Source organism: Stegostoma tigrinum, unplaced genomic scaffold, assembly GCF_030684315.1.
Source record: "Stegostoma tigrinum isolate sSteTig4 unplaced genomic scaffold, sSteTig4.hap1 scaffold_63, whole genome shotgun sequence".
Taxonomy (NCBI): Eukaryota; Metazoa; Chordata; class Chondrichthyes; order Orectolobiformes; family Stegostomatidae; genus Stegostoma; species Stegostoma tigrinum.
Genome location: NW_026728568.1, coordinates 1,724,912 through 1,738,606, shown reverse-complemented (window position 1 = coordinate 1,738,606; position 13,695 = coordinate 1,724,912). Strand labels below are relative to the sequence as shown.

The window sequence follows — 13,695 nt, the reverse complement described above, 5'->3', positions numbered from 1 at the left end:
CATCTGGTCCACGTGATTTATCCACCTTCATACCTTTCAGCTTCCCTCACACCTTCTCCTTAGTGATAGCTGCTATTCTCACCTCTGCTCTTGACTCTTCTGGTACGTAATGCTCTTAGTATCCTATTGGTGTCTTCTGCCGTGAAGTGTGATACAAAATACCTATTAATTTCCTCACCTGTTACTTTTTTCCCTTTACGACTTCTCCAGCCTCGTTTTCCCGTGGCCTAGTGTCTACTTTTATATCTCTCTTGCCTTTTTTACATCTGAAAGAAACTCTTACAATCTTCTTTTATATTAACGACCTGTTACTTGCCCTCAAATTTCAACTTCTCCCCCGCTTCATGCTTTTCTGGTTGTCCTGTGCTAGTTTTTAAAAGCTTGCTGACCCTCCCACAAATCTTCACATTGCAATCTTCACTTACGTGAGGAATAAGAGAATGGTCAAAGAAAGAGTAGGGCCGATCAGGGATAGCATAGGGAACTTGTGTGTGGAGCCTGAGGAGGTAGGGGAAGCCCTAAATGAGTTTTTTGCTTCTGTCTTTACGAAAGAAACGAACTTTGTAGTGAATGAAACCTTTGAAGAGCAGGTGTGCATGCTGGAATGGATAGAGATAGACGAAGCTGATGTGCTGAAAATTTTGTCAAACATGAAGATTGACAAGTCGCCAGGCCCGGATCAGATTTGTCCTCGGCTGCTTTGGGAAGCGAGAAATGCAATTGCTTCGCCACTTGCGAAGATCTTTGCATCCTCGCTCTCCAGTGGAGTCGTACCTGAGGACTGGAGAGAGGCAAATGTAATTCCTCTCTTCAAGAAAGGAAATAGGGAAATCCCCGGCAATTATAGACCGGTAAGTCTCACGTCTGTCGTCTGCAAGGTGTTAGAAAGGATTCTGAGGGATAAGATTTATGACCATCTGGAAGAGCATGGCTTGATCAAATACAGTCAACACGGCTTTGTGAGGGGTAGGTCATGCCTTACAAACCTTATCGAGTTTTTTGAGGATGTGACTAGGAAGGTTGATGAGGGTCGAGCTGTGGATGTGGTGTATATGGACTTCAGTAAGGCATTTGATAAGGTTCCCCATGGTAGGCTCATTCAGAAGGTCAGGAGGAATGGGATACAGGGGAACTTAGCTGCTTGGATACAGAATTGGCTGGCCAACAGAAGACAGCGAGTGGTAGTAGAAGGAAAAGATTCTGCCTGGAAGTCAGTGGTGAGTGGAGTTCCACAGGGCTCTGTCCTTGGGCCTCTACTGTTTGTAATTTTTATTAATGACTTGGACGAGGGAATTGAAGGATGGGTCAGCAAGTTTGCAGACGACACAAAGGTCGGAGGTGTCGTTGACAGTGTAGAGGGCTGTTGTAGGCTGCAGCGGGACATTGACAGGATGCAGAGATGGGCTGAGAGGTGGCAGATGGAGTTCAACCTGGATAAATGCGAGGTGATGCATTTTGGAAGGTCGAATTTGAAAGCTGAGTACAGGATTAAGGATAGGATTCTTGGCAGCGTGGAGGAACAGAGGGATCTTGGTGTGCAGATACATAGATCCCTTAAAATGGCCACCCAAGTGGACAGGGGGGTTGTTAAGAAAGCATATGGTGTTTTGGCTTTCATTAACAGGGGGATTGAGTTTAAGAGTCGTGAGATCTTGTTGCAGCTCTCTAAAACTTTGGTTAGACCGCACTTGGAATACTGCGTCCAGTTCTGGGCGCCCTATTATAGGAAAGATGTGGATGCTTTGGAGAGGGTTCAGAGGAGGTTTACCAGGATGCTGCCTGGACTGGAGGGCTTATCTTATGAAGAGAGGTTGACTGAGCTCGGTCTCTTTTCATTGGAGAAAAGGAGGAGGAGAGGGGACCTAATTGAGGTATACAAGATAATGAGAGGCATAGATAGAGTTGATAGCCAGAGACTATTTCCCAGGGCAGAAATGGCTAGCACGAGGGGTCATAGTTTTAAGCTGGTTGGTGGAAAGTATAGAGGGGATGTCAGAGGCAGGTTCTTTACGCAGAGAGTTGTGAGAGCATGGAATGCGTTGCCGGCAGCAGTTGTGGAAGCAAGGTCATTGGGGTCATTTAAGAGACTGCTGGACATGTATATGGTCACAGAAATTTGAGGGTGCATACATGAGGATCAATGGTCAGCACAACATTGTGGGTTGAAGGGCCTGTTCTGTGCTGTACTGTTCTATGTTCTATGTTCTATGTTCTAAAATCGGACTCTATTTTAAAAGTGAATCATTGCTCTTCTGAATTACTAAACTAATGATGCCCATCATTTGGATTTTAAGTCAAGAAATATTTCTTTATGGATGGTGTTTCTTGACAACTCATTTTTAAAAAATTTAACCATTTTTCCCTAATCAACCTGTCCAGACATGTTATTGCATACCTCTGCTGCAGGTGGGACTTGAACCTGGGCCTTTTGGACCAGGGACAGGGACACTACCGCTCTGCCATAAGAGGGCCCATCTTACCCTTCTGTGCATGAGTCCCACCTGTTCCTCCCCTTTCTGTCTGCCCAGTCAATTCATTAATCAATTGATCCAAATCAACTGCTTCAATATTTGCTGTACTAACAGCATGCAGTATTTGAAGATCTTGTGGCACACTTGTCATGCTGCTGATTCAGGACCAGAATGTCCAGGATCAAATTGAATCTGCTCCAGAGGTTACTAGATTAGATTACATACAGTGTGGAAACAGGCCCTTCAGCCCAACAAATCCGCACTGCCTCTTGAAGCATCCCACCCAGACCCATCCCCCAATAACCCACACATCCCTGAACACTACGGGCAATTCAGCATGGCCAATCCACTTAACCTGCACATCTTTGGACTGTGGGAGGAAACCGGAGCACCCGGAGGAAACCCACGCAGACACGGGGAGAACGTGCAAACTCCACACAGACAGTCGCCCGAGGCTGGAATCAAACCTGGGTCCCTGGTGCCGTGAGGCCGCAGTGCTAACCACTGAGCCACTGTCTAATAAATTTTTGTTTATCCAAATTCCATCTGATGACCACAAGAAAAATCCCAGCATTTCTTCCTGAGGAGCAGTGTTACAGCTGACGTGACGAAGTGTCGTACCCACCGAACATGCTGCAAATTTTTTCCATATACCCCACTAGATAAAAAGAAAATGCCTCAACACTTCAATAATGGTGGTTTGCGATGACAATGAGATGGCGAGTTAGTTCCAGCAAAGTTCCTCCTGAACTTGTACTTTTGTAGTGGATTTTACTGATGCCACTTCGCTAGTTTATTAATTATATTTGTTAAACCCAGGAAAATAATAAAGTATCATTGCCAATATTTTGGTTAAAGATATGCAAAGATCAATCAAATATTATTTTATTTGCAGCTCTACACATTCTCCACAACTGACTCAGGATGACACGCATTCAAGAATACAACGTTATGCCAACAGGTTAAAAAATGCTTTGCCTCATTGAAATTCTAATTTGTTTCGATACAGTGCCAACTGATTAAACTGGTTCATGCCGGGATGGCTCAGTGGTTAGCACTGTTGCCTGATAGTGCCAGGGACTTGGGTTCACTTCCACCCTTTAGCAATTGTTTGTGTGGAGTTTTCACATTCTCCTCATGTCTGTATGGGTTTCCTCCAGGTGCTGCAGTTTCCTCCCATAGTCCAAGGATTTGCAGGTTAGGTGGGTTAGCCATGGGAAATGCAGGGTTACAGGGATAGGGTAGGGAAAGTTCTGGGTGGGATGCTCTTGGGAGCGTCCATGTGGACTGAGTGGGCCTGCTTCCACACTGCAGAGATTCTGTGTTTTGGCCAAATGAGAAATCACTTAGTTCTTGGACATTGGTGATTAAAAATAAAATTCACCGTTGTCTAGCTCTGACCCTTTGTTTTCCATTTTAATTTAACCCGGGATTTGATCAAGTGCTATGTGTAATGAAGTTCGAATTTGTGTATTTCATTCCCTCCAGCTTTTTAACATGACATTACCAGAATATTGATGTCAGAAAAGTTTACCTGAATTCTTCACCGTGCACAGAACACACATTGCACAGTCACGGTGGTAGTCTTTACATACAGTGAGTGGATGGAGAGGCTGGTGTCACTGGACTAGTAATCCAGAACTGTAGATTAATATTCCATGCACTCACAACTCTCTGGGTGAAGAACCTCCCTCTGACGTCTCCTCTATACCTTCCTTCTAACACCTTAAAACTATGACCCCTCATGGCAGTCAATCCTGCCCTGGGGAAAGGTCTCTGGCTATCGACTCTATCCATGCCTCTCATTACCTTGTACACCTCGATCAGGTCACCTCTCTTCCTCCTTCTCTCCAGAGAGAAAAGTCCGAGCTCAGTCAACCTCTCCTCTTAAGACAAGCCCTCCAGTACAGGCAGCATACTGGTAAAACTCCTTTGCACCCTCTCCAAAGCCTCCACATCTTTCCTATAATCGGGCAACCAGAACTGGACACAATGTTCCAAGTGTGGTCTCACCAGGGTTTTGTAGAGCTGCAGCATAACCCCGCGGCTCTTAAACTCGATCTCCCTGTTAATGAAAGCCAAAACACCATATGCTTTCTTAACAACCTTATCCACCTGGGTGGCAACTTTAAGAGGAGCTACGCACTTGAACACCAAGATCTGCTGTTCTTCCACACTGCCGAGAATCCTGCCTTTAATCCTATATTCAGCATTTAAGTTCAACCTTCCAAAATGCATCAATTCGCATTTATCCGGGTTGAACTCCATCTGCCATTTCTCAGCCCAGCTCTGCATTCTGTCAATGTCTCGCTGAAGCCTGCAATAGCCCTCGATACTATCAACGACACCTCCAACCTTTGTGTCATCAGCAAACATACTAACCCACGCCTCAACCTCCTCGTCCAAGTCATTTATAAAAACTACAAAGAGCAGAGGCCCAAGAACAGTGCCCTGTGGGATGCCACTCAGCACTGACCTCCAGGCAGAATATTTACCATCTACAACCATTCTGCCTCCTGTCAGCCAACCAATTCTGAATCCAGACAGCCAAATCACCCTGCATCCCATACCTCCTGACTTTATGAATGAGCCTGCCGTGGGGAACCTTATCAAATGACTTGCTGAAGTCCATGTACACCACATCCACTGCTCGACCCTCGTCAACCTGCCTCGTGACTTCCTCAAAGAACTCAATAAGATTTGTAAGGCATGATCTGCCCCTCACAAAGCCATGCTGACTCCCTTTAATCACGCTATGCTTTTCCAAATAGTCAGCAATCCTATCCCTCAGAATTCTTTCCAAAACCTTGCTGACCACAGACTTAAGACTGATTGGTCTGTAGTTGCCAGGGATTTCCCTATTCCCTTTCTTGAAAAGAGGAACAACATTTGCCTCCCTCTAATCTTGCAGTATATCTCCCGTGGAGAATGAGGAAGCAAAGATCTTCGTCAGCGGCTTAGCAACCTCCTTTCTCACTTGCCGGAGCAACCTCGGATACATCTGGTCTGCCCCTGGGGACTTAGCAATCTTAATGTTTGCCAAAATTTCCAGCACATCAACTTCCTCAATCTTGATCTGTTCAAGCCTGTTTTCCTGCTCCTCAAAGTTCTCATTCACAACAAGGTCCCTTTCCTTTGTGAAAACCAAAGCAAAAAACTCATTTAGGGCTTCCCCTATCCGCTCAGACTCCACGCACAAGTTCCCCATGCTATCCCTGATCGGGGATAGTTCTTTTCTGTCTCTTTCTATTTGCTGCCCTTTTCTACCCAGGAAATAATAATTGACACTGGATTATTTTTAGAGCTTGAGTTGGGTCCCAAAGCATGAAGTTTTTGTGTCTTGTGTGTGTATATCTGTCTGTATTTTTCCCCCATGTCTTTCTCCTGCCTCTCTCTCTCTCTCTCTCACACACACACAATCTGTTTCACAAGGTTGTGCTGCTGCAGTAAGTAAGTCTTTATTTTTTGGTGGCGTTTGGCAGATGCACTGGATGTGACTGGCTAATTCCATTCTGTGGCAACCTTTCACCTCACCCTGAGCACATTAAGCTTCCAGCTTCTTCAGGCTTCTGTGGAAGATGCAGAGTGAGCATGCTCAAATGTAACAAATCAAGTCCATTGACGACAAGGAAATGATTTTTGCTCTTTAGTTATAATGCAAATTTTAAGATGCTTTTATATGACAGGCAAACTCACAATGATGGCTGTAGTGAGAACATCTCTGCAGAAAGTTGGAATGTTTTTGCAGCGTTTGAAAATGATGGCAATTTCCTCTCCACCTTATCAGAAACTGCGTAAGGTGAGCCTATCAGAGGCTGTCGCATCTTTATATAATTTGTTCAAAGCTGGTGCTGAAAGAGCTATTTGGAGTTCTTGTCAGCCACTGCTATTTCGAATGACTAGATATAACAATGGATAAAATTATGTGTGGTCTGTTGTGGAGATCTCTTTGTACCCAATCTTGCAATACTGAATTAAGTACACATTTTCTCTATTCTGCTGTACCCAGAGATATGTAGATTATAGATAATAAAATGTGAGGCTGGATGAACACAGCAGGCCCAGCAGCATCTCAGGAGCACAAAAGCTGATGTTTCAGGCCTAGACCCTTCATCAGAGAGCTTTTGTCACATTTTATTATCTTGGATTCCCCAGCATCTGCAGTTCCCATTATCACTATAGATTATAGATGCTTAGTTTATTTGGTATGCGGCTTTTCAGCTGGTGATGTCTGGACTTGCTGACAGTTAAACTGGTAATGGGTCGATGCTGACTAATACAGGCAGGATGGTCATTTCCTGATAGTTTTGCCATGTTTTAAAGTTTAAAATGTGTAAAGCGATTCTCCAGGCTGGCGTGAATTACAGGATAACAAAGTGTGGAGCTGGATGAACACAGCAGGCCAAGCAGCATCTCAGGAGCACCACCACACGGCGTGAATTAGATTCTGGTTTCATGAATTGAGCGTTATAACTAGATTAATTTCAACTATTAAATTTAGTGTTGTTTTTAAAGTAGATTGATATTCTAACCAAGTAAGTAGTCATTTAATTTTAGTGAAGCGTTCACTTTTGTTTAGTTTTCAATGAAAGCTATTGGCTGTCTGTAGACTACAGTTTTGCCTTTTTCTGAAGCCAAATCCAAACTGAAAATGTAACTTCCATTATATATGTTAAGATTCGATCTAAAAGGACTCCCTCTTTTGCAATATTGCCCTTAAGCGCAAGGCAACAAACTGACTGGCTGCAGTTTGATAATAAGTCTGTGCATATTTTGGGAGGGGTGTGTGTCGTAGAATACAGGAGAATACTGACTGGTTCTGTATCATATCAAGCAATGATTAAATATTCAAATTAATGAGTAGATTATGTTAGTATAGGTTTTAAAATGTCATTGTTTCTTTTCAGAGAAAATTAATTCACCTTGGCAGCAAAATGTAATTTAAAGCCATTTATGTGTGTGGTTTGAATCCAGTTTAAAAGCATTGGAAGCATATTTATATTTTGTGACATGGTAAATTATCATTGTGCCGCGTTTAAAAATTTTAGTCTATTTTCAAAGTGACATTGAAAACCGTTAGGAGAAATACTTTGAACGTAGTTATTGGATAGCAAAAGTATAAAGTATTGCTGTGTGTTTTGTCGTGTCTGAAGGCCAGTAGTAAATATGAGGTTGAACTTAGTGTTAGCAAATGCGTTTGAATGTAGATTGATGCTGACAGAAGTGATAAAAGCTTAGTTGATCACTAAGTTGAATATTCTGGAGTTGATATCATATTGTCTTTTTATAAAACCTGAGTTGAGTTTGTTCTGTCCACTCACAGCTTTAATGATAACTAAACAGCCTTGCAGCTCACATGCAATATTCCTTAAAACTAAATGCTTTGTCACTGTAACAAAGTGTGGAGCTGGATGAACACAGCAGGCCAAGCAGCATCTCAGGAGCACAAAAGCTGACGTTTCAGACCTCGACCCTTCATCAGAGAGGGGGATGGGGAGGGGGTTCTGAAATAAATAGGGAGAGATGGGGAGGCAGACCGAAGATAAATAGAGGAGAAGATAGGTGGAGAGGAGAGTATAGGTGGGACAAGAGAGTTGCAGTGGGAGAGAGATTCCCTGAGGTTGGTCCGGAGGGAGGGGGGTAACTTCTTCAGGTTAGGCATCCCTGGAAGAGGCAAAGACATGTTTCTGATGGTGATGGTCTTTAACGAGCAGTTATGGAGCATAATTCTACAAGATTTAGTTCATTTGAAGTGGGGAAAGCTTCTGAAGAACTCAAGAAACCTGAACAGAAAAATAGATTTAGAAATAAGGTGTCATTTTGCAGAGTGTTGACAGTAACTCGCATTGACCTCTGCATTCCAGTTGAGCTATGCTGTGCTTCGCATTGGTGAGGTCACATTTCTTCTAGTGACAGTCATTTTGTCAAAACTTTCCCATTCTTGAGTTTTGTGTTTTTGGTGTTTTGATGTTGATCTTGATATCAACAAGGAAACAGCTTTCTTCTCTAGCAGATACCTATAAATTAATGTCTAGCAGCACGGTAAATGCCACAATAGAGTAACACAGGTTACCTGAGCTGCAGCATAAGGAAAGAGTAGAAGAGTTAGCAAACCCAGGTAAATAGAATTGAATCAAAGAAATAATGCAATAAAAGGTCATATCCACTTTGTTAGTTTCATGTGTTCCTAAATTCTGAAGAATGGTCACTGGACCCAAAATGTTAACTTTGCTTTCACTCCACAGATGCTGCCAGACTTGCTGAATTTTTCAATAATTTAATGTGTTCCCACTTCACTAACTCTTTTCCCAGTACAGAGCGGAACCTATTGAATTCTGCAAAAGCAAGAAGAAAAGATAGCTTAAGACATCTTAGGATTTCCAATATCTCTAATAATGATAAGAAAGTTAGCATGAAGGCACTTTATCTAAATGCTGTTGGTATTCACAACAAAGTAGATGAATTAACAGCACAAATCCTCTTGAATGATTCTGATGTGGTAGGCATCTTAGAGACATGGTTGCAGGGAGTTCAGGACTGGCAGTTCAACATCCAAGGATTCACAACTTATCGAAAAGACAGGGAGGTGGGCAGAGGGGAAGGGGTTACCTTGTTAGTCAAGAATGAAATTAAATCTACGGCACTGAATGGCATAGCGTCAGAAGGTGTGGAGTCTATGTGGGTGGAGTTGAGGTACCACAATGGCTAAAAAAAAGTATAATGGGAGTTATGTACAGACCTCCCAACAGTGATCAGGACCAGGGGCACAAGATGCACCTGGAAATAGATAGGGCATGTCAGAAAGGCAAGGTCACAGTGATCATGGGGGACGGCAACATGCAGGTGCACTGGACGAATAATGTTGCCGATAGATCCAAAGAAAGGGAATTCATGGAATGATTGCAGAATGATTTTTTGGAACAACTTGTGATGGAGCCCACAAGGGAACAGGCTATTCTGGACTTAGTGTTATGTAATGAGCCAGACTTTATAAAAGATCTGAAAGTAAGGGAACACTTAGGAGGCAGCGATCATAATATGGTAGAGTTTAATCTGCAGTTTGAAAGAGAGAAGGCAAAATCAGATGTAATGGTGTTACAGTTAAATAAAGGTAATTACAGGGGCACGAGAGAGGAATTGACAAAAATCGACTGGAAGGAGAGCCTAGCGGGGAAGACAGTAGACCAACAATGGCAGGAGTTTCTGGGTGTAATTGAGGACATAGTACAGAGGTTCATCCCAAAGAAAAGAAAGAAAAGAAAGATTATCCGGGGTGGGATTAGACAGCCATGGTTGACAGAGGAAGCCAGGAAATGTATCAAAGAAAAAGAGACAGCCTATAAAGTGGCCAAGAGCACTGGGAAATCAGAAGATTGGGAAGGCTACAAAAACAAACAGAGGATAACAAAGAGAGCAACAAGGAAGGAGAGGATCAAATATGAAGGTCGACTAGCTAGTAATATTAGAAATGATAGTAAAGGTTTCTTTCAAGACATCAGAAACAACCGAGAGGCAAAAGTAGACAGTGGGCCACTCCAAATTGATGCTGGAAGGCTAGTAATGGGAGGTAAGGGAATAGCTGAAGAACTCAATAAGTACTTTGCGTCAGTCTTCACAGTGGAAGACATGAGTAGTATGCCAACAATTAGGGAGAGTCAGGGGGCAAAGTTGAGTATGGTAGGCATTTCAAAAGAGAAAGTGCTCGAAAACCTAAAGGGTCTAAAAATTGCTAAATCTCCTGGCCCCGATGGGCTACATCCTAGAGTTCTGAGGGACGTGGCTGAGGAAACAGCAGAGGCTTTGGATGTGATCTTTCAAAAGTCACTGGAGTCAGGGAAAGTCCCAGATGATTGGAAAATTGCTGTTGTAACCCCCTTGTTTAAGAAAGGATCAAGGCAAAAGATGGAAAATTACAGGCCAATTAGCCTAACCTCAGTAGTTGGTAAAATTATGGAATTCATTGTTAAGGACGAGATTTCTAAATTCCTGGAAGTGCAGGGTCAGATTAGAACAAGTCAGCATGGATTTAGGAAGTGGGGGCCATGCCTGACAAACTGTGAGAATTCTTTGAAGAGGTAACAAGTATGTTAGACCAGGGAATCCCAGTGGATGTTATCTATCTAGACTTCCAAAAGGCCTTTGATAAGGTGTTTCACGGGAGGCCGCTGAGCGAGGTGAGGGCCATGGTGTTCGAGGTGAGCTACTGGCTTGGATTGGGGATTGGCTGTCTGACAGAAGGCAGAGAGTTGGGATAAAAGGCTGTTTTTCGGAATGGCAACTGGTGACAAGTGGTGTCCCGCAGGGTACAGTGTTGGGGCCACATCTGTTCACCTTATGTATTAATGATCTGGATGAAGGGGCTGGGGGCATTCTGGCGAAGTTTGCCGATGATACGAAGATAGGTGGACAGGCAGGGAGGCTGCAGAAAGATTTCGACAGTTTAGGAGAGTGATCCAGGAAATGGCTGATGAAATTCAACGTGAGCAAATGCGAGGTCTTGCACTTTGGAAAAAAGAATACAGGCATAGGACTATTTTCTAAACGGTGAGAAAATTCATAAAGCCGAAGTACAAAGGGATCTGGGAGTGTTGGTCCAGGATTCTCTAAAAGTTAACTTGCAGGTAGAATCTGTGATTAAGAGAGATGTTGTCGTTCATCTCAAGAGGGTTGGAATATAAAAGCAGTGATGTGCTTCTGAGAATTTATAAAGCTCCAGTTAGGCCCCACTTAGAATATTGTGTCCAATTTTGGGCCCCACACCTCAGGAAGGACATACTGACCCTGGAGCGTGTCCAGTGGAGATTCACACGGATGATCCCTGGAATGGTAGGTTTAATGGCTGAGGATCCTGGGATTGTATTCATTAGAGTTTAGAAGGTTGAGGGGAGATCCAATAGAAACTTACAAGGTAATGTATGGCTTAGAAAGAGTGGACGCTGGGAAGTTGTTTCCGTTAGGGGAGAGTAGGACCCGTGGGCACAGCCTTAAAATTAGAGGGGGTAAAATTAAAACGGAAATGAGATGACATTTCTTCAGCCAGAGAGTGGTGGGCTTGTGGAATGCATTGCCACGGAGTGCAGTGGAGGCCGGGATATTAGATGCCTTCAAGCCAGAGATGGATAAATTCTTGATCTCATAAGGAATCAAGGGCTACGGGGAGAGTGCAGGGAAGTGAAGTTGAAATGCCCATCAGCCATGACTTAAATGGCAGAGTGGACTCGGTGGGCCCAATGGCCTCACTTTCACTCCGATGTCTTATGGTCTTGTGGAAGTAAAAATAGTGCATGAAGAATATACATTTTTGTTGCAAATCAGTGCAGTGCGGAAGATTTTCATGATGAAATTTGTTGTTTGGTTACATGGCAGAGAAAAGAGTTGTTTCCTAATTCGTCCTTCAGTGTTCAGAGGATTTCTGGGTGTTGGATATATTTTCCCAGGAGCTGGGATCTAAATGATGTTATAAATAAATTTAAAAGCACTTTGCCTAAATAGAATGTTCATGACGATTGCATGATGCGTCTCTTTAGAAGTGATAAGTTTTACAACAGCCTCTGAATGACATTCCCTAATTTGTTGCAGCTGCAGACAGGGATTCGCCAAATCATTAATTTCCCAAGTCAGGAACGATAAACCAATTCCCCTTGTTTATTCAGCTGTTCTCTCCGTTGGTTGCACCAAGGTTAATTCAGAAAGAATCTCTTCCTTGGAAACCTTTCTCCCAGATCCAAATGAACGTGAATCAGAAATTGCTGGGAAAACTCAGCAGGTCTAGCAGCATCTGTGGATCGCTAACAGGCTTAATGTTTCAGGTTGGTGACCCTTGTTCAGAGTGTTAACTCTGCTTTCCCTCCACAGATGCTGCCAGACCTGCTGAGTTTTGCCAGCAATTCCTGGTTTTGTTTCTGATTTTCAGCATCTGCAGCTCTTTGGTTTTTGCCAAATGAATATAAGTTTTAAGTGGAGGTAATTTAATCAGGCTTTCTTGAATTAACATAAAGAGCAGTTTATCAAATTACTGGGGAGTATTACTGAACAAAGAGACCTTGGCGTGCAGGTTCATAGTTCCTAGAAGTAGGAGTCACAGGTAGACAGGGTAGTGAAGAAGGTGTTTTGTGCACCTGCCTTTATCGGTCAGTGTATTGAGTATAGGAATTGGGATGTCACATTGTGGCTGTACAGAACATTGGTTCGGCCACTTTTGGAATACAGTGTGCAATTCTGATCTCCCTGCTATAGGAAGGATGTTGTTGAACTTACAAGGGTACAGAAATGCTTTACCAAGATGTTACCAGGGTTGCAGGGTTTGAGCAATACAGAACAACTGAATAGGCGGGACTAATTTCCTTGCAGTGTCGGAGGTTGAGGCATGATTTTATCGAGATTTATAAAATCGTGAAGGGTAAGGATAGAGTGAATAGCCAAGGTCTTTATTCCCTGGGTAGGGAGTCCAAAACTTGAGGGTACAGGTTTAGGGTGAGAAGGGAAAGATTTAAAAGGGACCTAAGGGGGGCAACCTTTCCAATCAGAGGATGGTGTGTGTGTGTGGAATGAACTTCCAGACGAAGTGGTCGTGGCTTGTACAATTGCATTTAAAAGGTATCTGGATGGGTGCATGAACGGGAAGGGTTTAGAGGGATATGGACCAAGTGCTGGCAAGTGGGACTGGATTAATTTTGGATATCCGGAGGCATGACCCAAGTTGGACCAAAGTGTGTTTCAGTGCCGTGCAACTGTATGACTCCAGATACAAGAAGAAGTAGTAACACAACACACAGGTACAAAAGTAAGCGATGAGTGCAACTGATAAAAGTAAAAGCAAAATGCAGATGAGCCTCTGAATTATTTGTGAAGAGCAAGTACAAAGATGTAGCAGCTGTGATTGGATGTGGCCAGTCGCGTTGACCTTGATAGTTGAGCTGACAGTTTTGATATTGATTTTGTGATCAAAATTCCTTTGTGGTGATTACTTTTGAACTCTCTGACAGCATGTGGAGGAAGAAGGGGTGATTCTATGTTTTTTTCTGGTAGGATAGGGCTGTTAAAAATCGCTATTATCAAAGCTGTGTCCCTCAGCACTCTGGGCCAGACACGAGGACATTTTCTGCTGACAGTGACAGGCTTATTGTTGCATTCAATTTTTAAGCTCTCTTTCATACATTTCTGGAGGGTAACATAGATATGCCTGAAAAAGGTGGCTGTCTGCTGAGAGAGATGCAGTCAGCCG

The 13,695-nt window shown here is 43.2% G+C and overlaps 2 long non-coding RNA genes across 3 annotated transcripts in view; both read left to right on the top strand.

Moving 5' to 3' along the window:
* Positions 1–13,695, top strand: part of LOC132209040 (uncharacterized) — a 433,067-nt gene that overhangs the window by 315,295 nt on the left and 104,077 nt on the right. The window lies entirely within an intron of this gene.
* Positions 1–13,695, top strand: part of LOC132209037 (uncharacterized) — a 69,163-nt gene that overhangs the window by 17,645 nt on the left and 37,823 nt on the right. Inside the window, exon 3 of one of the 2 annotated variants that reach the window (XR_009445105.1) lies at positions 3,367–3,432. This is a non-coding gene — a long non-coding RNA (uncharacterized LOC132209037). Of the gene's footprint in view, positions 1–3,366; positions 3,868–13,695 lie in introns of those variants that run through there. The other variant, XR_009445104.1, reaches the window with a different exon arrangement.